This window comes from Petaurus breviceps, unplaced genomic scaffold (genome assembly GCF_028583685.1).
Source record: "Petaurus breviceps papuanus isolate PSGF00001 unplaced genomic scaffold, PetGlider_PUasm1.0 90692, whole genome shotgun sequence".
NCBI lineage: Eukaryota > Metazoa > Chordata > Mammalia > Diprotodontia > Petauridae > Petaurus > Petaurus breviceps.
In genome coordinates this window covers 7,344,275-7,370,323 of record NW_027187313.1, presented here as the reverse complement: position 1 = coordinate 7,370,323, position 26,049 = coordinate 7,344,275, and the positions used below count along the sequence as shown (strand labels likewise).

The 26,049-nt window shown below is 38.6% G+C and overlaps 1 protein-coding gene across 5 annotated transcripts in view; it reads left to right on the top strand.

Moving 5' to 3' along the window:
* Positions 1-26,049, top strand: part of RABGAP1L (RAB GTPase activating protein 1 like) — a 694,415-nt gene that overhangs the window by 46,619 nt on the left and 621,747 nt on the right. For 2 of the 5 annotated variants that reach the window (XM_069065527.1, XM_069065531.1), the window contains exon 2: positions 23,632-23,796. The exons of 1 other annotated variant lie outside the window; for it this stretch is intronic. The gene's annotated coding sequence lies outside the window, so the exon portion shown is untranslated. The remainder of the gene's footprint in view (positions 1-23,631; positions 23,797-26,049) is intronic. 2 more of the 5 variants (XM_069065529.1, XM_069065528.1) reach the window with 2 other exon arrangements.

The following is a 26,049-nucleotide window of genomic DNA, read 5'->3' as shown; positions in this document are numbered from 1 at the left end:
GAGAGAGAGAGAGAGAGAGAGAGAGAGAGAAATAAGAGATCTGAAAATGTTTGCCGCTGGCAGAGGGGAAGAAGCTAGTAGAGAGGGAGAGAGTATTGACCTTAGAGTAGCTATAATCAAGGGCATAGGTACAGGATTTAGATTTGAGAAGGAGGAGGGCAGATTGATTCTTTGAGATCAGAGGGCTAGGGGAGAGGATAGAAGATGATAACAGAAAAATTTCAAGGTATGTAATAGGAGAGATAAGGGAATTTATGTTTTATTGCTTCAGTTTTCTCAGTAAAGGGAGGAAATGAGACTGAGCCTGAGAAGAGGGGAGTAAAACTTAATGTTGAATACTGTAGTGGAAAGGGACTTGTTTTACAATAGCATCTGTGGGTGGCATTAGGGCCATGGATTACTCAACAGTGGTTTAAATTTTAAAAGTGGAAACATTTAGCAAAATAAAAAGTTTCTTGTAATGACTTAAAGTTTATATCATTGTGACATTTGCAAGTTTACAGTTTAGTCACATGGATTTTTTTGTTATCATATGAAAGCATTGTGATATGGAATGCTTATATGCTAGTCTTTTTTTTTTTTTGGTTGTTATATTATTACTTCTTCAGTATTTTTAAAAAGTATTTTCCACCCAGAATCTGAGTTGTAAAAGACTTCAGAAGTCATCCAATCTATACTGAGCAATAATGTCTGCTGTAATGCAGCTGACAAGTGAAGGGGTCATCCAGCATTATTTGTAGCCCTCTCCTGAGGAGCAAGCTACCAATTTCGAGGCAGCCTATTTCACTTGGGCATATTTCTTGATAGTTAGGAATTTTTCCATGTTAAGTCTAAGTTTTGCAGAATTTACCTGTTGCTCATAATTCTGCCCTCTGAAGCCAAATAGAACAAGGCATGATCCTTCTGTATGACAACCGTACATAGGAGTCGTAGAGTAGTAGAAAAAAGCCACAAGATGTGGAATTGGAAACTGGGGTTCAGATCCAAGCTCTGTCACTTAAAATATATGTGATCTTCTCCTCATGAGAGGGGAATAAGACCTCAGTTTTCTTACTTAAAAAATACTAAAATTTAAGTAATACTTACTTAAAAAATAAAAAAAAAATTTGACTTGATAACCTCCAAAGCCTCTTTCAAGCTCCTAGCCTGTGATGTCATGTTTCCCCAGAGTCTTCTCTTTCCATATTAAATATCCTCAGTCCCTTCAGTTCCTTATGTGGTATGATTTTTGAGGCTGTTTACCATCTGGTTGTCTTCCCTTATGATGTCAGCCTTTGGAGGCAATTTCAACAACTTGGATATTGTTAGTTCTTGGTTTTGAGAGTTATTCAGATTGTAGGGATCCCAGAAAGAAAAGATCATAAGATAGAGATTCAACAAGTAAGACTTTATTGCCAGCATATGATACCTTTGTCAGGGTGCTTGAAATAGATCATAATCCCCCCCCCTCCAACAGGCTTGACATAGCACCATGCCACCAGTAGTCCAAGTTTTCACTTTTTAACCATAGGGATGTTACATCCACTTCAGGCTGATCTGCCCACAGTTACTTTTTTTGTCTCAGACCCCTACCTTGTGTTTTTTAAGCATCCTATTTTGGGAGTGGGCCTGGGAAATATGCAAATTAACCTCCTAGGGCTTAGATAAAAATTGGGAGTAACTTATGCTAAATGAAGGATCCATATGCAGTCTAAATACATACCTGGCTCTTAGTCATACTTTAAATTATATGTATATATATATATATATATATATATATATATATATATATATAACTCAAGGATTTTCCCAAGGTCAACCAAAAGCAATGGTTTGAAATAAAAAGTTTCTTAGTAAAGTTGTCTTCCATCAGGTACAGAAATGTTTACCTAGAACAGGTCTATTGGTTGGCAAGTTTTTCTACAAAAAATTTCTACTTTAGCTCTATAAACTTAAAATTGACTCCTAGTCATCCCTGCCTTCTGCTCTTCTTGTGGCTGGCTTGGTCTTTCTCCCCTGGCTCCTGGTTCCAGTCCCCTGTCAAGTCAAGTCAACAAGCATTTATTAAGCACTTAGTCTTTGTCTGGCACCTAGCTAAACATCAAAGATACAAAGAAAGGCAAAAAATTAGTCATTCCCTGCATTCCAGGCACTCACAGTCTAATTAGGAAGACAATGGACAGACATTTACTGATTAAGTTGTAGAGGATCTCAGAGGGCAGTTGCTAAGAATAGAGAGAACTGGGAAAGGCTTTTTGTAGAAAGTGAGATTTAACTGAGACTTGAAGGCAGTCAGAGAAGCCCAGAGGCGGAGATGAGGAGGGAGAGTACCCTAAGCATGGGGGACAGCCAGTGAAAGTGCCCAGAGTTGGAGGTGGTGTGTCATGTGAAAAAAGCAAGGACGCAGGTGTTGCTAGGCCATGGTATATGGAGAGGAGGGCTGGAAAGGTAGGAAGGGGCTGGTTGATGAAGGGCATCAAACAGAGGATTTTGTAGTTGCCTCTGGAGATAATGGGGAGACAGTGGAGTTTATTGGGGGTAGGGTAGGGTGAGGCACTACAGGATCTGACCTGTACTTTAGGTTGATCATTTTGTCAGCTGAGTGCAGGATGGATTAGAGTCTGGAAAGACTTGTGGCAGGAAGAACGACTAAAGGCTTTTGCAGTAGTCCAGCCTGAGATGATGATGTCCCAGACCAGAGTATTGGCAGTGTCAGAGGAGAGAGTGGGCCAGTGAAATGGTTCTCCTAGTAGAAAATTTAAGTATTTTACTACTGCAGTTTAGAATGGGAAACATTGACTTTGGAGCATAGCATTCCTTTTCTCCTTCTCTCCTTCATCCTCTCTCCCTCCTCTCCTTCATTTCCTCCTTCTTACTCCCCCCTCCCCACCTTGTTATTAAACAGTGAATTAGGGTACATAGTCCACTTCCCCTAGCCGAGTTGCTGGGCTTTTTCCTCTAAATAGCAGGTTGCCAACTAGTTAGCTTGTATTTGGCATTTTATCATACAGTCCTGTTGTTACTTAATGATGTGATTGTGCTCTGCTTTTTTTTCCCCTTGATTTTTGATTTTGGTAAACCTATTCCCAAAGTGTCCAGTTTAGGCCTGATTTATTCTTAAGTAGAAAAAGCCTTGGGGCAGCTAGGTGGTGTAGTGGATACAGCACTAGGCCTGAAAACAGTAAAACTCTTCTTGAGTTCAAAAGTGGCTTCAAATACTTATTTACTATATGACCCTGGGCAAGTCACTTAATCCTGTTTGTCTCAGTTTCCTCATCTGTAAAATGAGCTGTAGAAGGAAATGGCAAAGCACTTCAATGTCTTTACCAAGAGATCACCCAAAGGGGTTATGAAGAGTCAGACATGACTGGAAAATGATTGAACATCAGCAAAAGAAAAGCCTCCCTCCTTGTAGCTTAGAAAAACACTGCTTGAGGTGAACTTGGATAATCATATAAGAACAAGGGGGAAAAGGAAGTGCTTACCCTCTATATGCCAGGCCCTATCCTGTGCTTCATAAATATTATCTCATTTTATCCTAATAACATATGATACCTTTGTCAGGGTGCTTGAAATAGATCATAATCCCCCCCCCTCCAACAGGCTTGACATAGCACCATGCCACCAGTAGTGAGATAGATGTGAGATAGATGCTATTATGAGGAACCTGAGGCACATGAAAATCAGGTGACTTTCCCAGAATCACACAACTGGTAACTGTGTGAGCTAGATTTGAACTTGGGTCTTGACTCCTGTGCATCATTCACTGTGCTACTTAGCTATATGGAGTTGGAAATGACCGTAGTGGTCATCTAGTCCAACCACCCTCTTTTTACTGATGAAGAAACACAGGTCCAGGAAGGTGAAGTGACTTGTCTGATTGACTCATATAAATAGTAAGGGGCAGAGCCAGGATTTAAGTAAGTCACCAGATCCATTACTGCATTCATTACATACATGCAGTCAGCCATGGCCCCTTAGGCCCTGAACCTTTGTTCTCCAACTTAATCTCTGTTGGTGATGTCACCAGCTCTGGAGGGTATACTTTTCATCTCTATGCAGATGATTCCCAGATATAGATTCAGCTTTCCTTAATCTCTTTCCTGAGCTCCAGTTACACATTATCAACTGCCTATGAATTATTTCAAACTGAATGTGCCCAGAGACATCTCCAGCTCAGCATGTCCAGAACAGAATTCATGATCTTTTTCTCCAAACTCTTCTCCAGCTCCGCTAACTCCTATGGAAGGCCCTTCCAGGTTCTTGTAGTCACTAGTGCCTTAGAATATCATTTTCTTGAGGCAAGAGACCATTTCATTTTGGACTTCGTATTCCTAGCACCTACCACAGTGTCTTGGGAGTCATAAATTCTTAATAAATGCTTTTAGATTAATTGGTTGATGCTCTTGGCTTATGGAATTTTGTAAAAATCCAAAAAAGGGATCCATACTTTTCAGTTTTAAGTCTTTTAGATGTGCCAGGCCATGAAATGCTTCCTTATCTTTCAATAATATTTTGGTTGAAAGGATTTTTAAATTTCAGTCTTTGTGGGCTACTGGCAGTGTTACTCAAATTTAATTTTTCTCAATACCAGGGATTCCTGAAGTTATATACCAGGGAGGTTTTGGAGGCTAATAAAATTTTATTTACATCAGTTTGTGTTGGGATGGTTGTGCTAGCAAAAAAAGCATTTAGGTAAATGACAGTTTGATTCATTTGAGGTGCTTTGGGAGCCTGAGTTTGTTGACTTGTTTTTAAACATTTAAACAAGATAAGTTGGAAGACAAATTTAATATAGTATCTAGGCTTTTGTGTTAGTTTAAAAAATTCCATTTATATAGTTTTGTTTTGTGCATGGGTTTTGATATAAAATATTTTGTTTTCCAAAACATAGATTTATTGTCATTTAATAATGTGGTATAATGTATTTCTGATTTGCAAATAAAAAAATCTAACAAGTGTTTTTGAGTTCCAGTAGGAATACATAATGTAATTCATTTATTGTGACTGCTGCTTTCCTCATGTTTAACTTGTAGGTCTATGTATATTAAATATATAGTTTGTACTTGGTTTACCAGTTTTTTCATATGAATTATTTTAATAGAAGCACATTAAATTATGCATAATTTTCAGTTGGTTCAGTAACTTAGTTTCTTTTGATTTATCCAGTTAATCTAGACATCAATAAAATACCTAGCCTTAGCACTAAGTAATTTTTTTTTTTTGGTTTGTTGCTTCATTGTATTCTAGTCTTCGTCCCAGAGATTTAGGATGATGGTAGAAATTTTCCACCATTGGTAAAACTTCCTCATCAGTAGAGCTGTCCAGAAGTGAAATGGTCTGCCTATTCCTGGCCTAGGAAGGTGACAAATATTTTGTGGAGGGAGGAGATTCCTGTTCAGGTATGCCATTAACAGGTGTCTTTGTAGTTTTAGTACTGGAGGTGTGTTTTAGTCACCTCTCAGATTGCTTCTTTCCCATGAACCTCTTCCATTGAGTAGGTAGGCACATCTTACCCCTTCCATTATGCCTGCCACAGGGCAGAGAACAAAGAGGCACAGATTTCGAGAACTGAAAAAGCCAGGGAAGGAAGCTGGTAGGGAAAACACAGACCAGGTGACAGAATTTGGGGACTTCTACTTCAACTGGTGTCTCTCTGTGAGCTTGGTAACCTTGGCAGAGGCATTTCCAACACTCAGAATTTTATGTTAGGGGGAAAGAAACCTTTTATTTCTCAAAGTACCTAATTATTCATTGGATCTAAAATGTGAAAATTCTAAATTGTGAAAAATTGTAAAGAGTAATTTGAAATCCAGGACTGGGCTCATATATAAAGAAATACTCTACAGAATTAAGTTAAATCATTAGTCTCACTAAAGATTAGTTTTTGGGTTTGTAAAAAAGCTTCAGGTACAACATATGTAAAAAAAAAATATTTTAATTGCCCACTATATGGAAGATACAGAACAAAGAACTTAGATTATACTGGAAATAACTGAAATTGAGAAAGCCTTGGTTGGAAGTAGTTTGTGTAAGTTTTTAATTTTACAGATGTGGAAAATGAAAGGTTAAGTGACTGAACATGTGGTTACACAGGTAGGAGATGTGACAACTGGAACTTGAATCCAGATATCCTTACTCTAAATACGATAGTCCCTTTACTGTACCCCACTGCCACTCAGCCTTAATTTTGTATGTTTGTGTAACCTATATGACACTTTCATAATAGAATACCTGATTATATTTTAATTTGATTCCTCACAATTTAAGTAGGTAAAATAATAGCAATAATAGCTAGCATTTATATAGCACTTTAAGGTTTGTAAAGCATTTTACAAATATGATCTCATTTCATCTTCACAGAAACCTCAGGAAAATTTGTGCTGTTATTATCCATATTTAACAAATGACAAGACAGATGCAGATAGAGATTAAGTGACTTTGTCTAAGATTATAGCTAGTACCTATCTGAGACCAGATTTGAACTTGGGTCTTTCTGACTCTAGGTCCAGCATTCTATCCTGTGGAATCTTGTTACCAAATAAAAGGGACTTAGGAGTAAGTCATTGTAATGGTAATGTAATTTTGTATTTGAAGATCCCTTTTGTGTTGGCAAAAGTAGCATGTACTTAACACTTAGTAACTGATCAAGCCTCTGATTGGGGGAACAGAAGGTATGAACTCCTGTCTCCTGTTAACTGAAGTAACAGGAAGGGGTTGGTTGAAGAAAGTAGGTAATACTGTGTATATAAGAAAAGCCCTAGAGAGGCACAGTCAGAATTTCCTTGAGACCGAGATCTGGTGGCAGAGCAGCTACAGAAGAATGGAGAACTGAGTCCTGAGAACTTGTGGTGATGGTGGAGCACCTGAACAGGAGCCCCGGAACCCAGGAGCCAGGGGCCCAGGTGACTGAAGCATGACTGGGATACTGAGACTTTGTTTGTGGTTTGGTTGAGCCTTGAATTCCCTTGGAGTAGAAATGGTGAAGGATCTGACATGGACCAGACCCTGTGAACTTCACTGTGGAGCAGGACCTGCCCAGAGAGCTGGTCAAGCAACTGAAAGCTGTCTGCCATTGAACTCAGGTGATGGTGAATCCAGGTAGAATCTGGGACCATGGAAGGGGATCCAGGCAATGTGAGGACAGGCCCCAAGTCAAGATGAAGAAAAGACCTCTCCTTAGGTACTGAGTAATTATGGAATTATAGTTTACTAGTGACCTAAGAGGTGGAGGGTTTTGTGTATGATACTTAGTAAGACTTTTGCTGAATAAGTGACTGATTGTACTTTGAGTACTTTGACTATTGTACTATGTTGTGAAAATTATATTGTGATTTTCTGTGATAAGTTGTAATAAAAATGCTGTATTTTGAATTATGCTGTATCTTGATTTTCCATGGATGTTTTGCGTTTGTTATGGAATAAATAAAGTGATCACTATACCTAGTAAACAGAACCTTAAAAAAGCTGTTCACAGTAGCAGTTCTTCTGGAAAGCTTCCGTGCATGGCATTACAATCATCAACCCAGGGCTTATGTATCTAAGAATATTTAATATTTAACTTTGAAAAAAACTTCCCTCTTAACAACTGTATACAATTTTTCCATCATTATAACTGATCCATTTAACTTAGGGAGGAGTTCACATATGTAACAACATTGTGACGAATTTTTAAAACTTAATGAATATTATTGTACTTTGTTGTATATATGCTAGCAGTTTGATTTTAGAGGCTTGCAGTACTTTTTATATTTGAAAAACTGTGGCATTAATATGTGTCTGCCATAAACATAAGAACTACAATCAATTTACTTAGTGCACATTCTCTTCTTCAACCTGTTGTTATGTAATTTATAAGTGGGAGCTAGTGCTAAGCTTAATTTATAGACTTGTAGAGCTAGCTATAATTTTTCTTTGTGTGTGACGAATTTATTTTTATGGAGGTGACTAAAAAATATAGATGAGTGGGTGAGAATGGCATTTTTGTCTGTAGATTAAAAAAAATCTGTACAAAGATGAAATTTGCTATTCAGATTACTACATAAAATTTAGCTTATGTAGAGGGCATTCATCCTTGAGTTCAGATAAGAGTGAGTTTAGTGGTAGGTATTTTGACCTTTTTAAAGATTCATTCCCTTGAGACCCTTTTTGTTGAAATCTTCATCAAACTATGGCAAATAAATAACATTTTGAAAATAACTAAGTTGGTAGATTTTTGTCAGTTACATTTTGGAAGAACTATTGTCTTTTTCCTTGCTTTGAAAACTTTACTTCCTAAGTCCTTATATGTTAAGCAGAAGTATTTGACATGGGAACTAAATTAAAGTGGTTGTAAATAAGGAGTTCTGTTCTATATAATTTGGAAGCCAGTTTTATTTATGGCCTTGTCAGTTAAGCATAATGCTGAGTTTATCGTATACCGGCCTTGTTCATACCTTCTCCCAGCCAAACTGGCTTATTCTCTATTCTTCATGCATGGAGTACCTCACAGTGTACATACAGGAGAAATAAAAACTCAGAGGAACTATTGGACTATCATAGCTTTTAGTATCCACCCCAGATCTGGAATCACTTTCCTAAAGAGACTTCAAGAGGTCTTCTGGCCCATACAGTGGAAACAATGATTTTCTTTTGAATTTCTTCTGTGACCAGGTAAAGAAAGATCATTTGTTACTTGTCCTTGTGCATTCTCTGTGGTAAGATTGGCTTTCTTGTTCTTCATACCACATTCTTATCTTCCTTGGGTGCCTTTGCACCATCTCCCACTTATTTTTTTTAAGAGTCCTCTTCCTCTTTTTTTCTTTTTTTAATCTCTTGGAATTTCTAGTTTCCTTCAAATCTCACCCCAAGTGCCACGGTTCCAGTTGGTCCTCACAGCTGTTAGTGTTGTTCAGTCATTTTACAACCCTATCAGATGGTTCATGATCCTATTTGGGATTTCTTGGCAGAGATATTGGAATGGTTTTCCATTTCCTTCTCATTTGACAGATGAGGAAACTGAGGCAAACAGGATGAAGTGACTTGCCCAGGGACACATAGCTAGTAAATGTTTGAAACTGGATTTGAACTTAAGGATGAATCTTCCTGACTGCAGGCCCAGCACTCTATTCATTGTACCAACTAGCTGCAGGAAGCATTTCTACTGAGAATAAATCAGATGGAAATTGGAAGCTTTGGGAATAGGATTACCTGATACTCTGTCCACTGCGCCACCTAGTTTCCATCAATTGCTAATATGTTCCCACAAAATAGCTTCTGTTTACTTTGTATATATTTATGTGTGTAAATGACTCCCTGATAGAATGTAAGCCCACAGGGACTGTTTTGCTTTTTTGTCATTGTATTTACCTGGCACATAGATGGTGTTTAATTGATTAATTATTCAAATCTGATTATTCTCCCATCCCTGGAATCTCTCTACTTCTTGGCTTCCCTGGTTTAGTGCTGCACTCAATATTTTGGGCCATTTTGACACCTCTGTTCTACTGGAAGTCTTTCCCATCCCCTCTTTTTTATTTAATTTTTTGCCATTCCCCTCTTCTAGTGCTTTTCTTCTTTTAATTATTTCCTATTTATCTACATTTAGTTTGTTTGTATATATTTGTTTGTTTTTGAGCAACTAATCTTTAATAAATTGTGAGCTCCTGGAGTGCAGGGACTGATTTTTTTCCTTTTTTTTCGTATCCTTAGGGTTTATCACAGTGACAGGCACATAGTAGGTGCTTAATAAAGGCTTATTGACCCACTGACAGCTATTTTCTTTTTTTTTTTTTGCGCTTTTTGGAGGTCAGTTGGGGTTTAAATGACTTACCCAAGGTCACACAGCTAGTAAGTATTAAGTGTCTGAGGCTGGATTTGAACTCAGGTCCTTCTGACTTCCAGGCTGGTGCTCTACTCACTGCACCACCTAGCTGCCCCAAGTTAGCTATTTTCTTATCTCCCTTGGGGACTGGAGGCTACTAATCTGAACTTTTCCTGCTTAATTTAAGGTCTTTTATTTTCTTCTTTATGGAGTAGTTGAGGTAATTAAAAGTCTTATGTTAAGTTTTCAAATACTGGTAGATAATGAATAACCTCCTTAAGTCTAGTTTTAGTAGTCACAGTTTTATATTTCTGGCAAGGTTTCATCCCTTTAACAATCTATGTAACTCTTTCAGTTTCTCCTCACAGTTTTTTCACACTATTTTTAAAATTTAAAGGTAAATATGGTATGGAATACTAAATATGACAATCAATAGGGAGAACTAGTTGGAGTCTATTTTTCTTGGATGTTCAACTGCTGTTAATGAATTCAAAGATGATATTTGACTTTGTTTTTTAGTTTGTGGGCTACCATGATTTACATCTTTTCTGTACAGTCTCATACATTTCTTTTGCATGTAGTCATCTCCATAGTTTTCCTTTCTAAGAATTTTTATCCTGTCTAGGTTTCTTGTTCTTAACCTTTTTTTAGAAAAAATTTTTTTATTGATATCTTCTCTTTCTTATATCATCATTTTTATGCCAAGTATCCATCCCTCTCCTCCCCCTCTTAGAGAACCATCTCATATAACAAATAGTAGCTTTTAGAGAGAAAAAAATATTACAACTGATCAATATACTAAAAAAGTCCAAAAGCATATACAAGGTGATAGTTATTCTGCTCTCTCATGGTTAGTTTCTCTATATTTTGTAACCTGGGTATTCAAAAAATTGACCAATTAGTTTAGTATTTCTCTAAGTTTAGTAGATCTATGGGACTTGGTCTTTTATTATTATTTTATTTTTATTTTTTAGTTTTTCAAATGATTTATTAACTTCTGATTTATATCATTCATTTCTGCCAGATTTTGAGTTACAAATTTTCTCCCTGTTTTTCCCCTTCCCACCTCCCCAAAATAGCAATCCCATAGGATATCCCCTCCTCCAATCTGCTCTCTCCCATATTTTCTCCCATACCCCTTTCTACTTTTCCAGTGGATCTCTATGCCCTAGTGCCTGTATATCTTATTCCCCAATTACATGTAAAATAGTATTAATAATAGTATATATATATATATTTAAATATTTGATTTTAAAACTTTGAATTCCAGATTCATTCCCTTCCTCCCTTGTCACCCACCCTTACTGGGAAGATAAGCAGTTCTGTATAGGTTGTACATGTGTGGCTAATGCAAAACAATAACATGGTAGATATTTTGTAAAAGACTATTTCCCTCCCTCCTATCCCACTTCCCACTTGTTCTATTCTCTATTTTGATCCCATCCCTTTTCTTTAAAAAAAAGATTTTTTTTTTTAAAACAATCGGGGTTAATTAACTTGCTCAAGATTACATGGCCAGTTATTTCTAGGTATGGTGCTAAGTATCTGAGCCCAGATTTGATCCCCAGGTCATTCCAACACTGGAGCTGGTGCTCTTACTCGCTGTGATACCTGGCCACCCCAATCCCATCCCTTTTCAAAAATGGGTGCTTCCAACTTCCCTCCCCGCCCAGCCTGCCCTCCCTTCCATCATCCCCCCTCTCATCCCCTTCCCACCCTACTCTCCTGGAGGGTGAGATCCCTATTTAGTGTGTATTTCATTCCCTCCTCAAGCCAAATTCAATGGGAATAAGGTTGACCCATTCCCTTTTGCCTTCCTATTCTTCCCCTCCATTGTAATCATTTTCCCTTGCCTCTGCTATATGAGATAGTTTACCCCATTCTGTCTCTCCCCATCTCCTCTCATTATATTCCTCTCTCACCTCTTAATTTCACCTTTTAAATATCATCCCTTCCTGTTAAATTGGTCCTGTGCCCTCTATCTGTGTATACCTGTAAACATATATACACACATTCATATATGTATTTATATGCCCATATATCCTCATATATAGAAATATATATATTTCTATTCCCTTCAACTACTGAGAAAAGTTTCATAAGTTACAATTATTGTTTTTCCATGTAGGAATGTTAATAGTTCAACTTTGATAAGTTCCTTATGATTTCTTTTCCCTGTTTACCTTCTCATATTCCTCTTGCTTCTTGTATCTGAATGTCAAATTTTCTATTCAATTCTGGTTTTTTCATCAAGAATGCTTGAAAGTCCTCTATTCCACTGAATGACCATATTTTCCCCTGAAACATGATACTCAGTTTTGCTGGGTAGGTGACTCTTGGTTTTAATCCCAGCTCCTTTGCCCTCCGGAATATCATATTCCAAGCCCTTCAATCCCTCAGTATAGAAGCTGCCAGATCCTGGGTTATCCTGATTGTGTTTCCACAATATTCAAATTGTTTCTTCCTGGCTGCTTGTAATATTCTCTCCTTAATCTGGGAATTCTGGAACCTGGCTATAATATTCCTAGGAGTTTTCTTTTTGGGATCTTTTTCAGGAGGTGATGGGTGGATTCTTTCAACCTCTATTTTGCCCTCTGGTTCTAAAACATCAGGGCAGTTTTCTTTGAGAACTTCCTGGAGGATGATTTCTAGGTTCTTACTTTGATCATGACTTTTAGGTAGTCCAATAGTTTTTAAATTATCTCTCCTGGATCTATTTTCCAGGTCAGTGGTTTTTCCCATGAGATATTTCACATTGCCTTCTATTCTTTCATTTGTTTGGATCTGTTTAACAGCATCTTGATTTCTCATAAAGTCATTAGCTTCCATTTGCTCCAATCTAATTCTGAAGCAATGATTCTCCTCATTGAGCTTTTGAAATTTTTTTCCCATCTGGCAAATTTGGCTTTTTAAGGCATTCTTCTCCTCATTGCCTTTTTGAGCCTCTTTTGCCATTTGAGTAAGTCTGTTTTTTAAGATATGATTTTCTCCAATCAGGCTGTTGAGTCTCATTTTGTAATTTTCTTGCATCGTTCTCATTTCTCTTCCCAATTTTTCCTCCACTTCTCTTATCTGCTTCTTAAGGTCCTCTATGGCCTGTAACCAGTTCATATTTTCCTTTGAAGCTTTTGGTGCAGGAGTTCTGATGTCACTGTCTTCCTCCTGTTCCATGCTTTGCTCCTTTTTGTCCCCCAAATAGGAGTCTAATGTTGCAATCTTCTATCTGTTTTGTTTCCTTTGCCTGGTCATGTCGCCCCTCAGTCACTTGACCCCTGGGCTTTTTGCCACAGTAAGACTCTGCCACCAGACAGGGGAGCTTTCGTCCCAGTTGCTGGGGTTTTCTCAGCTGCTGGAGGTATTAGGTGGGTGACCTCTCTGAGGTCTCCACACACTCTGGCAAGCTGGACACACACCCCAGGACCTCTACCCTAGACTGCAGTCCAGATCCAGGAAGGTTAAATGAAGAGCAATTACCCCTCTGATTGGTGCTTGGTCCCCCTACACTCTGCAGGCCAGGAGCTGAAGCTGCCACGTGTCACTGGCTGGCTTTGCTGGTCTCAGCGGGGCAAAAGCCACGCACTCCCACTTACTGGGTCCCAAAGTCCAGACTGCATTGACCTCTCACTTTGTCCTTTGCATCTATGTGTTGATAAATCTGGAAAAGGCCACAGCTGCTGCTGATCTGGAGTCCCTCTGGCCGGCTGCTGATCAGGCGTGGGGCTGGACTTGGCTCCCAGAGCACTGCCGCTGGCTGATTCCTGCCGGCCCAGCCTGTCCTCGGCGGGAGGTTAGCTTCTGTGTGTCATTTTGTGGGTTCTGCAGCTTCGGAGTTTGTTTAGAGTCCCCTTTTTCGGGGAGGTCCTGCTTCTACTCTGCCATCTTGACTCCGCCTCGGGACTTGGTCTTTTAAAGATACATTTTATTGATACTTTTAAAACTTATTTCACAGTTATTCTCTTCTCCCTCATGACAAAGAAAAATAAGCAAAAACATCTGTTAATATCTGATAATGCGTGTAGTATTTTGACCTAATAGTATCCTGTCACTGTTTGTTCGGCTGGTCTTGGATGTCCAAGGTTGTTTATCTCTTCTTTCCTTAATATGGGTAGTATTATTTTTTATTTAAGCAACATCTCATATTTCATAATTTCTCAGAAGAGCAGCTAATGTTATGTATTTCCTTAATAGCAAGAAAATTAATGATGTAAATCCAAGTTGGTTTACATAATAAGCGTAAAGCATGTTGCTAAACAGCTTTGAACCTGGAAGACTTTCTGGCTTCTGGTAGCTGGAGGGCTTCTTTGTACATGACCTCAGATCATGGCTCTAGAGCTGGAAGGGACCACAGAGATTATTTAGTCCTTCCTCCCTTTAAAAATAAGGAAATTGGAGCCCAGTGAGGAGCTGTGACTTGCTTACCCAGGTAGTAAGCATCATAGGTGAAATCTGAACAGGTCGTCTGACTACAAATCCAGCACTCTCTTTACTGTACATTGAGGTAGTTAAGTAGGAGAATAGGAATTTCTATTCTTTCCAATAGAACTCATTTATTCCCTGCAGTATGCCTTCATGAGAGTAACTGGCTCTCAGGCCAGTAGTTCTTGAGTCTGACTGTTATAATATTTGATGATATTTACTAGTTTTGGTTTTACAAATCTGATGCTATAGAGTCACTTTATTTCTTTCTAGTCGATGTCCCTATAATTTGGTCACCTTTCACCTGGAAGGTTCCTTCTTCCATTTCTAAGCTCATGAAATAGTTGGCTTTTGCTGATGTGTAGCTGAGTTTCAGGACATTTGTGCAAGTTTAATAAAGATTTCACTTTTTATGGAAAAATATATATTTACCTCTTAATTAACTGGTTCCTTTTTTAGGTAGAGGTATCCTGTTGAAGTTATATGGCTTGAATTTGTAATGGACCCAATCAGCATGGTTTCAGGGCTTGGAGTGGCTTTGGCTGTCCTAGGAATAAGAACTAGTAGAAGGAAGGGGTATCTAGTGTTAGGGATATTAGCCAGGTTGAAAAATCAGAATTGAGTTACAGGTGGAGGACAATGCATTGTTTACCGTGGATTGTTTTATATGTTATCAAAGGTTGTTTTGTATTACCATAGGATAGATAGGTGGTTCAGTGGGTAGAGTGAGGGCCTGGAGTCAGGAAGACTCATCTTTCCCAGTTCAGATCTGGTGTTGGACACTTTCTAGCTGTGTGAGCCTGGGCAATTGATATTAATATCATTCTTTAAAGGTTTTTCTTAAGGCAGTGCTGTGAGGTAGGTGGTTTTGTTGACAGCCCCATTTTATAGATGAAGAAACAGAGAAGTGAAATGACCGGCTCAGAGTTACGTATATACGGAAAGACTGTGGGAGGGATCTAGGGGGTGGTCTAATAGTCTGAGAGGAGGGGTCTAGGGAAGGTCTTGAGGAGGAGTCTAAGGAGGATCTTGATGGGACTGAGGTTAGACTCCAGGAACCAAGAGAATGGTATTTTGATGGGATTAGGGGTGGGAAACAGCCAAGGTAACCCACCCAGTGTGGAGGCTAGGTTAAAGCAAACAGATTTGGAAATAATGATAATGGAAGGCTTATGGCCTCAGGCTAATGCCAGATCAAGTGGGAAGATTCAAGGGGTTTCCCAGATTCCATACCCCATCAATACAAGTCTATGCTCTAATCACTGATGCTGAAGAGGCATTGTTCATTACTTCCATGAAGTAATGAATAATGAACAAACATTCATTACTTCCATGAAGACCTACACTGTTTTCTAGTAATAACACCAAAAAAAGATGCCACATTCTTCACAGGGGATTGGAATTTTAAAGTAGGAAATCAAAAGATAATTGGAATAACAGGCAAGCTTGGTCTTGGAGTACAGAATGAATCAGGGCAGAGACCAAGAAAGTTTTGTCAAGATAACTTACTGGTCATAGCAAACACTCTTTTTTAACAACCCAAAAGGCAACCCCCTGACATCATCAGATGGTCAATATAGAAATCAGACTGATTATATACTTTTCAGGGTGGAGAAGTTGTATACAGTCATTTAAAACAAGATCTGGAGCTGACTGTTGCTCAGATCATGAGCTTCTTATTGCAAAATTCAGACTTAAATTGAAGAGAGTAGGGAAAACCCTCAGAACATATAGGTAAGACCTAAATAACATCCCTTATGAATATGAAGTGAAAGTGATGAATAGATTTAAGTGATTCCATCTGGTAGATAGTGCCTAAAGAGCTGTGAATAGAGGTTCTCCATATTGTATGAGAGGCAGCAACAAAAAACATTCCAAAGATAAAGAAAAGCTAGAAAGCCAAATGGCTGTCTGATGAGGCTTTACAAATTGCTAGGCAAAAAAGGAAAGTGAAAGGGAAAGAAGGGAAAGATATACTGAACTAAATGCAAAATTCCAATGAATTAGCAAGGAGAGATAAGAAGGTTTTCTTAAATGAGCAAAGCAAAGAAATAGAAGAAAACATGGGAAAGACTAGATCTCTTGAAGGAAATTAGAGATATCTAGGAAATGTTTATTTCATGAGAAAAAGCAAAAATGGTAGAGCTTTAACAGAAGTAGAAGAGATTAAGAAGAGATGGCAAGAATATACAGAACTATACAAGAAAGATCTTAATATCACCAATAACCAGATCCCCCAGGCCACATCTAATTTAAGGACTCCATCTCCCTTCATAGACCATATATCTTCACCCATAGAAGGTTATGTTAGTGAGATACCCTCATGCCACCAAAGCAAAGCCTTCTTTCCCCCTTTTTCTCTATGTCCCCACTTTCTCCTCACACATTTCCCTGCAGGCTTTTCTCTTTCTGAGATCACAGGGGTCACCTTCCCCTTGTTGTGCTAGCCCTTGATTTCACCATGGCATATCCCATGCTCTCCTTCCCTCCTTCTCTCCTTTCATGTACTCTCCCATGTTGTAACGTAGCCCCACAAAAAACATTGATTTCAAACATCCCATTATTATTGACCATTGATTATTTAGATTAATTATAACAATTATATTTGTTATTATTATTAATAAAACTATTATTCATTATCTTTTTTCATGTATAGTTAAGCTCAGATTTGCAGCATAGGTCATCTTGGGCTGCATCCTGTACTCCATTGCTCGTCAGAACACATTTCATTCCCTCTTGCGGTTTCTGGTAGGTGTAGAGTAGTGTTAACATAATTCTAGTTTCCTTTCCTTTGTTTTTGAAGGTCTTGCTCCTGATGGCTTGTAAAACTTGTTGCTGAATTGAATTGTTCAATATAACCACTATATGTCATGGAGTTTGCTTTGTTCAGTTTTTATTTTTTCTTTCTGGTGGTGATCTCTTCCTGCATTATGGTGTTAAAGTCCCTTCCCCGCTCCCTTCCCCCACTTCCCGCCCTATTGTGTTTTTCAGGGAGACCTGTGATCCTTAGTTTGTCTCCATACATTTTATCTTCAAGATCAGCATGTTTTGTTTGTCCAATGAGTATATTTTCTTTTACTGTTATTGTTGGTTTTTTGCTTCTCTTCTAAATTGCTCTGCACTTCTGTATATTTGCATTTCCATCCCACTGTTCTCTCTTTTGTTTCTTTGATAACATTTGCCATCACTGATTCTAGTTTTTTATTTTGTGCATTATTTTTTCTGTGAAGGCCATAAATTCTTTTCTCATAATTGTCATTTCTCTTTTGAATGATTCAGGAACAATATATTGTGGTTCCATGTTCTCACATTCCACAAGGTCCTCTGTCTCATCAAATGCTGGATCATTTTCCTTTGTTTTGTAGTATTTTTTTATAGAGGCTAAACTCCTTTCATTAGATCTAGAGGCCACATTTCCTTCTGCAGTTAATATTTTCCCTGTTAATTGGTCTGCTTATGTTCAAAGACTTTAAATTTTATTCTTCCTGAGATCTTTGGTAATTTAAGCCTCTTTTCCCTTCTCCCTGATTTTCTTTTATTGTGGCTCTGTCCCCTCTAAATGATTTCTTTGGAGTCTGATTTCAGAGTGATTTCATAGCCTCCTCTTATGCTGAGAAATTCACAGTTTACCAGTGTATACATTTCTCCAAGTGTCTTTTTTATGGTTAGAACTGTCTCCAGCTGGATGTTGTGCTCTTTCCCTCAGGCTTGGTGGATCCCCTCTCCATACATGATATTCTATGCTACTCTCTCTGTTCCTCAGTTGTGTGGCTGGGTACTGACAGTTCAGAGAGCTGCTGGTGCAACAGGGTTGTCAGTGCAGGCACCAGCATTTCAGAGCTTTGCAGCACTGGTGCTTCAGGATTGTGGCCACCAGCAGATGTTTGCTCCTGAAAAGTTGGCACCTGATGCTCTCTTTGTCACTGTTGGAGCAAACTTCCACATCCTAGAGCTGAATCTCCACTACACTGAAAAAAAATTAGAGGCAGGACTACACTGTGGGGTTGGATTTTGTTGTGCATCATTAGGTCTACTAATGCAGCATCACTCCTAGTAGTATGGGAAGTAGAGTAGGAATGCTAAATAAGCTTAAAGGGTCAGTGATTGTCAGTTCATTGGTTATTTTTTTTTAACCCTCTGTTAGATTCTGGGTGTTCTAGACTATGGAGGCAACTGCAGTTGCTTTATTTTTGGTGAATAATTTTTGCTTTGGAGAAGCTTGAGAGGTTGTGGGGATCAGAGAAAATGTCATAGTCCTCCATCTTATTCCTCTTGTGACCTAGCAGCCTCTTTATATCTTGATCATCATCATTTAATCAGTTTTCTCTGTTATCTGTTTCCCAGATCCCTTGTGCTATTGCAGCTCTTGCCTTGCCCAGACATAATCTTCCTCTTCTGCTCCTATATGCATGCTGCTGAATGTTGCTAGAGGAACTCATTCGATCTTTTTTATGGGTTCATTACAAATTTTTCTTAATCTCATCTATACTCCACTAACCAGAGGTAATCCATTTACTTTTCTCTAATTTATTTTTGATTGCATTTGCCACGGCTCCTATTTTAAAGTTTCCCTTCCCATCTTTTTTTTTTTTTGGCAGAGAATCTTACCTTCTACATTATTGGAAAAAAAAAAGGCAATTTATCCTTATCTTATTTTTCTCCCTTACTGTACATTTCTTTTTTTTTTTTTCCTTTCCTTTTTGGAGGGTAGCTGGGGTTAAGTGACTTGCCCAAGGTCACATGGCTATTTTTTGTGTTAAGTGTCTGAGACCAGATCTGAACCCAGGTCCTCCTGACTCCAGGGCCAGTGCTCTATTCACTGCGCCACCTAGCCACCCCCTTACTGTACATTTCAAAACCCCTTGACACAGTCGTCCATGCTCTCATCTTTCTTTATTCCAATTTTGGATCCAAAGAGGTGGTCTTTTCTCCCCATTAAGGTCAACTCTTCTACTTAAACCCTATGATGTGAGATCCTTCAGATATAAATAAAAATCTCATTTTCCCCATTTTTATTCTCATTATTTAACAGTGCTTGACACATAGAAAGTACTTAATAAATCATTTTGGTTCATTTGTTCATCTCTTGTGGTCTTTTCTAGCTGGTTGCCTCTTCAATTATCCTCATACTGTCTCTAATCTTCAATTTCTTCTTATATGTTGACTCCTTTCTTTCTGCCTACAAATATGCTTATCTTTTTTATTCTTAAAATATGTTCTTATAACCCTCTTGTCTCACTATTGTATATTTCTCTTCCCTTTCTCAGCCAGACTCCTAGCAAAAGCTATACATGCTTACTGCTTCCACTTTTTCTCTTTTCATTCACCTCTCAGCCCTTTTGTCTGGGTTCTAACTTTATCATTCCACTGAAACTTCTCTTTCTTAAATTATCTCTAGCAGCTAGAGGATAATTTAAGAGTAGGGATGATAGGGGCGGCTAGGTAGTGCAGTGAATAGAGCATCAGCCCTGGAGTCAGGAGGACCTGAGTTCAAATTTGACCTCAGACACTTGGCACTTACTAGCCATGTGACCTTGGGCAAGTTACTTAACCCCAATTGCCCTGCCTTCCCCCGTGCAAGAAAAAAAAGAGTAGGGATGATAAAGGTGGCAGTTTGCCTGAGAAGACAAGATGGCATGTGGTCATGGGATTGGCCTTAAAGGCAAGTGGAAAGCCCAGCTCTTCATATCAGACAGTGGTGAAGGTGAAGATAGTGGTGGGGGGGCTGAATGATGAGGATGAGGGGCAAACAGGGAGCTCTTATTAAATGCCCTCAATTTTTTTTGTTTGTTTCTTTTTGGTGAAATATGAGGCAAAGTTCTTAGGTGAGAGGGTGGGGGTGGGTAGGCAGGGGAGTGATTAGAAATTTAAGGAGCGAGGAAGGATGGTTTTTGGTGACACTGTTGAAAAAGAAGTAGCTATAATGATCACAGGACTCCCAGGTGGCACAGTAGATAGAGCCCTGGACCTGGAATCAGGAAGATCCAATTTCAGATCTGGCCTTAGATACTGCCTAGCAGCGAGATGACCCTGGGCAAGTAATTTTACCCCCTTTGCCTCAGTTTCCTCATCTGTAAAATGAGCTGGAGAAGGAAATGGCAAACCACTCCATTAACTTTGCCAAGAAAACCTCAAATGGGGTCACGAAGAGTTGGACACATCTGAAACAATAATGATCACAGAGATTTTTTTGTTGAACAGGATCTAGAATATGATTAGATAATGGATCATAGATTTAGAGCTAAAAGGACCTTTGAGGTCATCTAATCCAGCCCCCTTGCACAAATGAGGAAGCTGAGATCCAGGGAAGATAGGGATGGGTCCTTCATTTTTTATGATGTTGTTTGGTCCTTGCCATAGCCAGTGCCTCTTGATTTTCTTCTTGGAAGACATGAGTTTGAAGTATCTGTGTAGTTTACAAACAATGGAAATGCTTTTAAATTTCAAATCTTTTTCTATTTAATGAAAAGATTGCTTTTTTTTTTCATAAAAAGTTGTGTTGAATCCTAAAGTTATTTTATTTTTTCAAGTTAGTGTTTATTTTAGGGGTTTTCATTCTGGTGGTCTGGTATTGTTACCGTAGATGATCTCTAAAGTTTTATGACTGTCACTGTGGGGGGTTGTAATGGGAATGTAAATTTTTAAGATCTTCCCTGCCCCTAGGCTAAAGTGCACCTGGAGCCTGGGGTGGGAGGCTTGTTTTTCAGTAAATACTTTTTGATTGGCCAGTGGGTCCAGAAGATTGTTACATTCTCTGAGCCAGGAGAAGGCTATATAAACCCTAATTTGAGGCTTTGTTTTGGGGCTGACTTTGAGAAATGTTCTGTGATTTGATCAGATGAAACTCTGGGAAGCCGTTGTTGAGAGGCCCTCCCCCCCCCCCCCCATTTGAAAAACCCAGATGTTGATTTGGTGTGGATGTAATGGTTGGACAGTTTGGAAGTCTGTCTACTTGATCTGTTTCTCTGTCTTGATAATTCTGTCTGTATATTCGAAGTTCGGGGTGCTGACCTTTTTCCCCTGAACTAGGTAAAGGATACATATGTTTGACTGATTAAAGTAAGCTTGTTAACCCATTTTGAGTTGCTTTCCTTTATCAAAGCAGATCCAAGAATCTGTGTTGGCAGCCACCCTAGGGACGCTTCGGATGCTTGCTGCTACAGGGGTGTGTGTGGTCTCCCCACTTAGATTTTGTAGATTGGGGTACCGATTACTCTGATGGAGTCCAGGACATCCACCCTAGCGCTTTTTCCATAATATTAACGAGAGTTAGTCACTTGTTTTTGTGGAGAACAGGGCAGAACTTGAATTTTTATACAGAACAAAATCTTAGTGCTGACCAAATTTTGTGAAATTAAAAATCTTATGAAATTTGGTTTCTCTTTTCTGGCTTTTCATGTTCATGCACCAGATAAGTGTTTATTAACAAAAGAGGTTGTGACTTGACTAAGATCAGCAGGGCCTTCATTCTCTGCTGTACTTGTGTAGATGCCACCGACACATACAACACATGCTCCTTATTCTGCCCTGGGAATAGTCAAGGCAGTGGGATGTGTTTCATGGTCATGCTAAGAAGAGGGTGGGGAGGTACAGGATGGCACGTGAGTCTAAGGGCTCTGCAGGACTGCTGGTTGCATTTCAATGGGAAGATGATACAGTGACTGGACTACAGGAAGCAAAGAACTGGTGAAAGGACAAAAAAGGCTGATGATGGTTGGCAGGATTGAATCAAACCAAATAATCAGCCTTGATTAGTTGGACAGAAAGTAGCTGCAGAATGCTAGCGTCAGCAAGATGAAGCTTGCTTTTGTAAGGTTCTTTTTATTTTAAAAGTTACCATAAATAAATACTTGTTACCAAGTTTGGGATTCCAGATAGGAGGAAAGGTTGCCAATCATCCTGAAGAGTATAGTGGTTCTTAAACACACTTCCGTAAGACAAATAAGGAGTATTCTCATTCATGGGAACGCTAGCCGAACGTTAAACTTACTGATTCCTCAGCAGGACAGAAACTTGAAAGGCAAAGAGAAACTCAGGGAGATTCTTTGCAGCTGAATCCAGAGCCCAGGAAGCAGGTGTGGCAACCAGTTTGCCACCTAATTTGTTCAGGAAGATCTGCAAAAAAGTATGGCTCTCCTTGCAGGCTAGTGTTTTTCAGCGACTTAAAGTGAGTTTGCAGTGTAGTATTAGAGGTTTTGTGGTGTGATTGCAATCTCTAGTATATACTCAGCGTGTGAGAGAAGGCAAAAGGGCTGGAGGAACATATCCCCCAGACTATCAGGAAGAACGAACTCTGAAAGAATTGAAGTGTTTTGAGGAGGAAACAAAGGAGATAAATCATGGAAATAGACGAGAATCCTAATATGGGTTAGAAATGTTGCCAGGAGAAGAATGCAATGCCGAGGAGGTTAGAATGTCCACTTAACATTTAGAGTTAAGTAATAGAGATGAGACTTTCTTGGGGGTGGGGAGAGGCTGGACCAGCCTACAAAGTAGCAGCTTCTAGTCCTCCTACAATGATCATATGGATTGCCAGAGCCCATAAAGTGAGGGTTTGCACAGTAATGGTTAGAAGAAGAAATACTTGATCTTTATTAACATAGGAATCCCACAGGGAAGGAAGCTAGATTCCACTGCAAGAATGCAATTTTTTTCACTTCTTGGAAGGAATTAGACCAGTGACTGAATCGACATTTTTATGTTATTTTAAATATGGCTGTGAAAGAACATACTTTATTCAAATGTGAAAGTGGAGTTGGAGTGTGAAAGTTATGGAGGAGCCCCTTTGAGCTTTAGAATTGTAGATGCCTTCATTATATGTGTACCCTTGGGGCTATCCTGAGAGGTCTATTTCTTTTTTTTTTTTAATTTTGCTTTTTGGAAGGCAGTTGGGGTTAAGTGACTTGCCCAAGGTCACATGGCTTGTTTTTGTATTAAGTGTCTGAGGTTGAATTTGAATTCAGGACCTCCTGAGTCCAGGGCCAGTGCTCTACTCACTGCGCCACCTAGCTGCCCCCTGGGAGGTCTATTTCAAAACTTGTTTTGGTGTTTCTGACTGCCCCTAAGGTTAGTTTTCCCAAGAAAACTTTGGGTTTTTAGATTTGGTAAGGGTGGAGGAGATACAGTGTAAAGAAGTGACCCTTGTCTCTGGGTCTGCCGAACTCGATAGCTTGGGTTCCTGGACTGGTTTCACTTGACTAACTTTTATGCAGTTAAACTTAACACTCATTTTATTAAGCATCTGCTGCATGCATAATGTCTTCTGTTTTGGGGCCAGAGCCTCAGTGTCTGACAGAATGGAAATTTCCAGACACATTTGATGATACTTTTATTTGTAAATATACTTTGTAAATAGATGCTTAATTATTGTTGTTCAGCAGTGTCTGACTCTTAATGACCTCATGGATTGTACTGTCTGTTGGGTTTTCTTGCAGAGATACTGGAAAGGTTGACCATTTTCTTCTCCAGAGGAATAAGACAAGCAGAAGTCAAGTGAGTTGCCCAATGTCACACAGCTAGTAAGTGTCTGAAGTCGAATTTTGAACTCAGTTCTTCTTGACTCCAGGCTCAGCAGTCTACTGAGTCTTCTAGCTGCCCAGGTACTTAGTCTTTTTTAAATCAAAACAGATTGTTGACTTTATAAAATATACTTTTCCTGTCAAATAGTCACAGAGAAATAATTTTTAATAGTTTTCTTATGTGAGCTTTGATAGTTAAAAACAAAATGTTATTTTGAAAATAGTATGGGGTGGCTAGGTGGCACAGTGAGTAGAGCACCAGCCCTGTTGTCAGGAGGACCTGAGTTCAAATCCAGCCTCAGATACTTAACACAAAACTAGCCATATGACCTTGGGCAAGTCACTTAACCCCAATTACTCTACCTTCCCACCCTCCAAAAAGCAAAAAAAAAAAAAAGAGAATAGTAGCATAGAAATATGTTGTATAACTTGTTATTTCTGTTAGTGAAAACTAGAGTTACTTTATTTTCAGATATAATTAGAATTGTAAGTACAAAAATCCATAATTTCTGCTTTGAATTCATTTCTTGTCTTTGTGATCTAGTGACTCAGCACATAGGTCAGAATCTCCACTCAGGCAGGGCCCTTCTTTTTCTACTTTTGTAAACACTTGGGTATTCATTATATAATCTTGGACAAAGCCCTTCTTGTGAAATCTTTGTATACATACTAGAGTTACAATGTGTTTTAAAGGAAAATTAAATCTGTAGACCCAGATTTGTGTTTTGAACTCTTTTGCTTACTAAAAATCAGTCTCTGTGGTAATAGGCTGTGAAAAAAGATCCTGCCTCTTTAAATACAGTTTTTTTTTTCTCTTTCATATTCGTGCCCTCCCCCCTCCATATCAAAATCACATGAAGTCATTTATCTGGAAAGATTGAAGTAGTTGATATGTATCTTATCTTCTTCCTTCCTAATTGTATCAAACTTGAGTAAGGTCTATCATCCTGAAGTCTGTTTCATTTTGCAGATTTCTTTGCCTTCTAAAATTAAAGTGATAATGAAAGGAGAAAGAATGCTTTTGTATTAGTTTATTTAATTTCTCCCTAATTGCTGTATACATAAAGCATTTGTGTGCAACAAGGTAATAAAACAAACTTTTGACCCTGAATTTCACGTTCTACCCCCAGATAGACAACCATGTGCCAGACTTAGGGCCATCTGCATTATAGATCTGCAGTTGGAAGAGACCTTTATCTAGTCTAGTTTTCTGATTCTGTGAATGAGGAAACAGAGGCTGTAGAGGTCATATGACTTGCCTCAGGTCAAATGTGTGGCAGAGTTGAAATACAGTTTGAATCAGATATTTATTGAGCATCTGCTACATGTTAGCTGCTGCCCTCAAAGAGTTTATATTCTAATTATCTGGATAAGACATATACACAAATAACATCACAGTGTAAGGCAGACATTTTTCAAAACTAGGCTCTGGTTGTTGAGAGGAGAAAGAAATACATGAGATTGTGAAGATCGAGGAATACTGCCAAAGAAACAGAGCCTTGATGGATGGGTAGGATTGTGATGAGCAGAGATGAGTTGAAGTATAGAGGAACACATTCATGATAGGCACAGGGAGCTACATGAACCAAAATATTCAGTTCAATCATTTTTCAATCGTGCCCGACTTTTCCGGACCCCATTTGGGATTTTCTTGCTTAAGATGCTGGAGTGACTTGCCATTTCTTTCTCAAGATTATTTTACATATGAGGAAAATGAGGCAAGCAAGGTTAAGTGACTTGTTCAGGGTCACACAGCTAGTAAGAGTCTGAGGCTGAATTTGAACTCAGGTCTTCCTGACTCCAGTCCTGGCATTCTACCTAACTGTATGTGTGTAAAAATGATAGTGGTGGATATCTGTTGCATATTAAAAATAATGTAATCCAAAAAACTTTTTTTTTGATAGGATGTATTATATTATAACTATGAGTGCCCAATAGATAAACCTTGTATGAAAGAGGAAGGCTTTGTGGTAGATCAAATGTTACCTCAAATCATTTTTTGTTTTTCTGTGCTGTACTTTCACCCTTATATGTTATTAGAATCATTGAAGTAGAAGGAATAAGTAAATATTATTTATGAAGAGATGGGTTAGATTGTTCTGTTTTGTGATTCATTGTAATTCATTTTATAATCTATTGCTTTCTAGGACCTCTTGACTGGATGGTATACTTCTTTTTGAAAGGTAGCCTGAAGTAGGGGTTTCCTGGGCAACAAATGACTATGAATACAAAATTTAAAATTTGTTTAATCATAATTCAGAATAATTGATGAACACTTATTTTAACCAACTGAGAAACTTAAAAACCTGGACCGCCCAAACTATAAACTTTCCC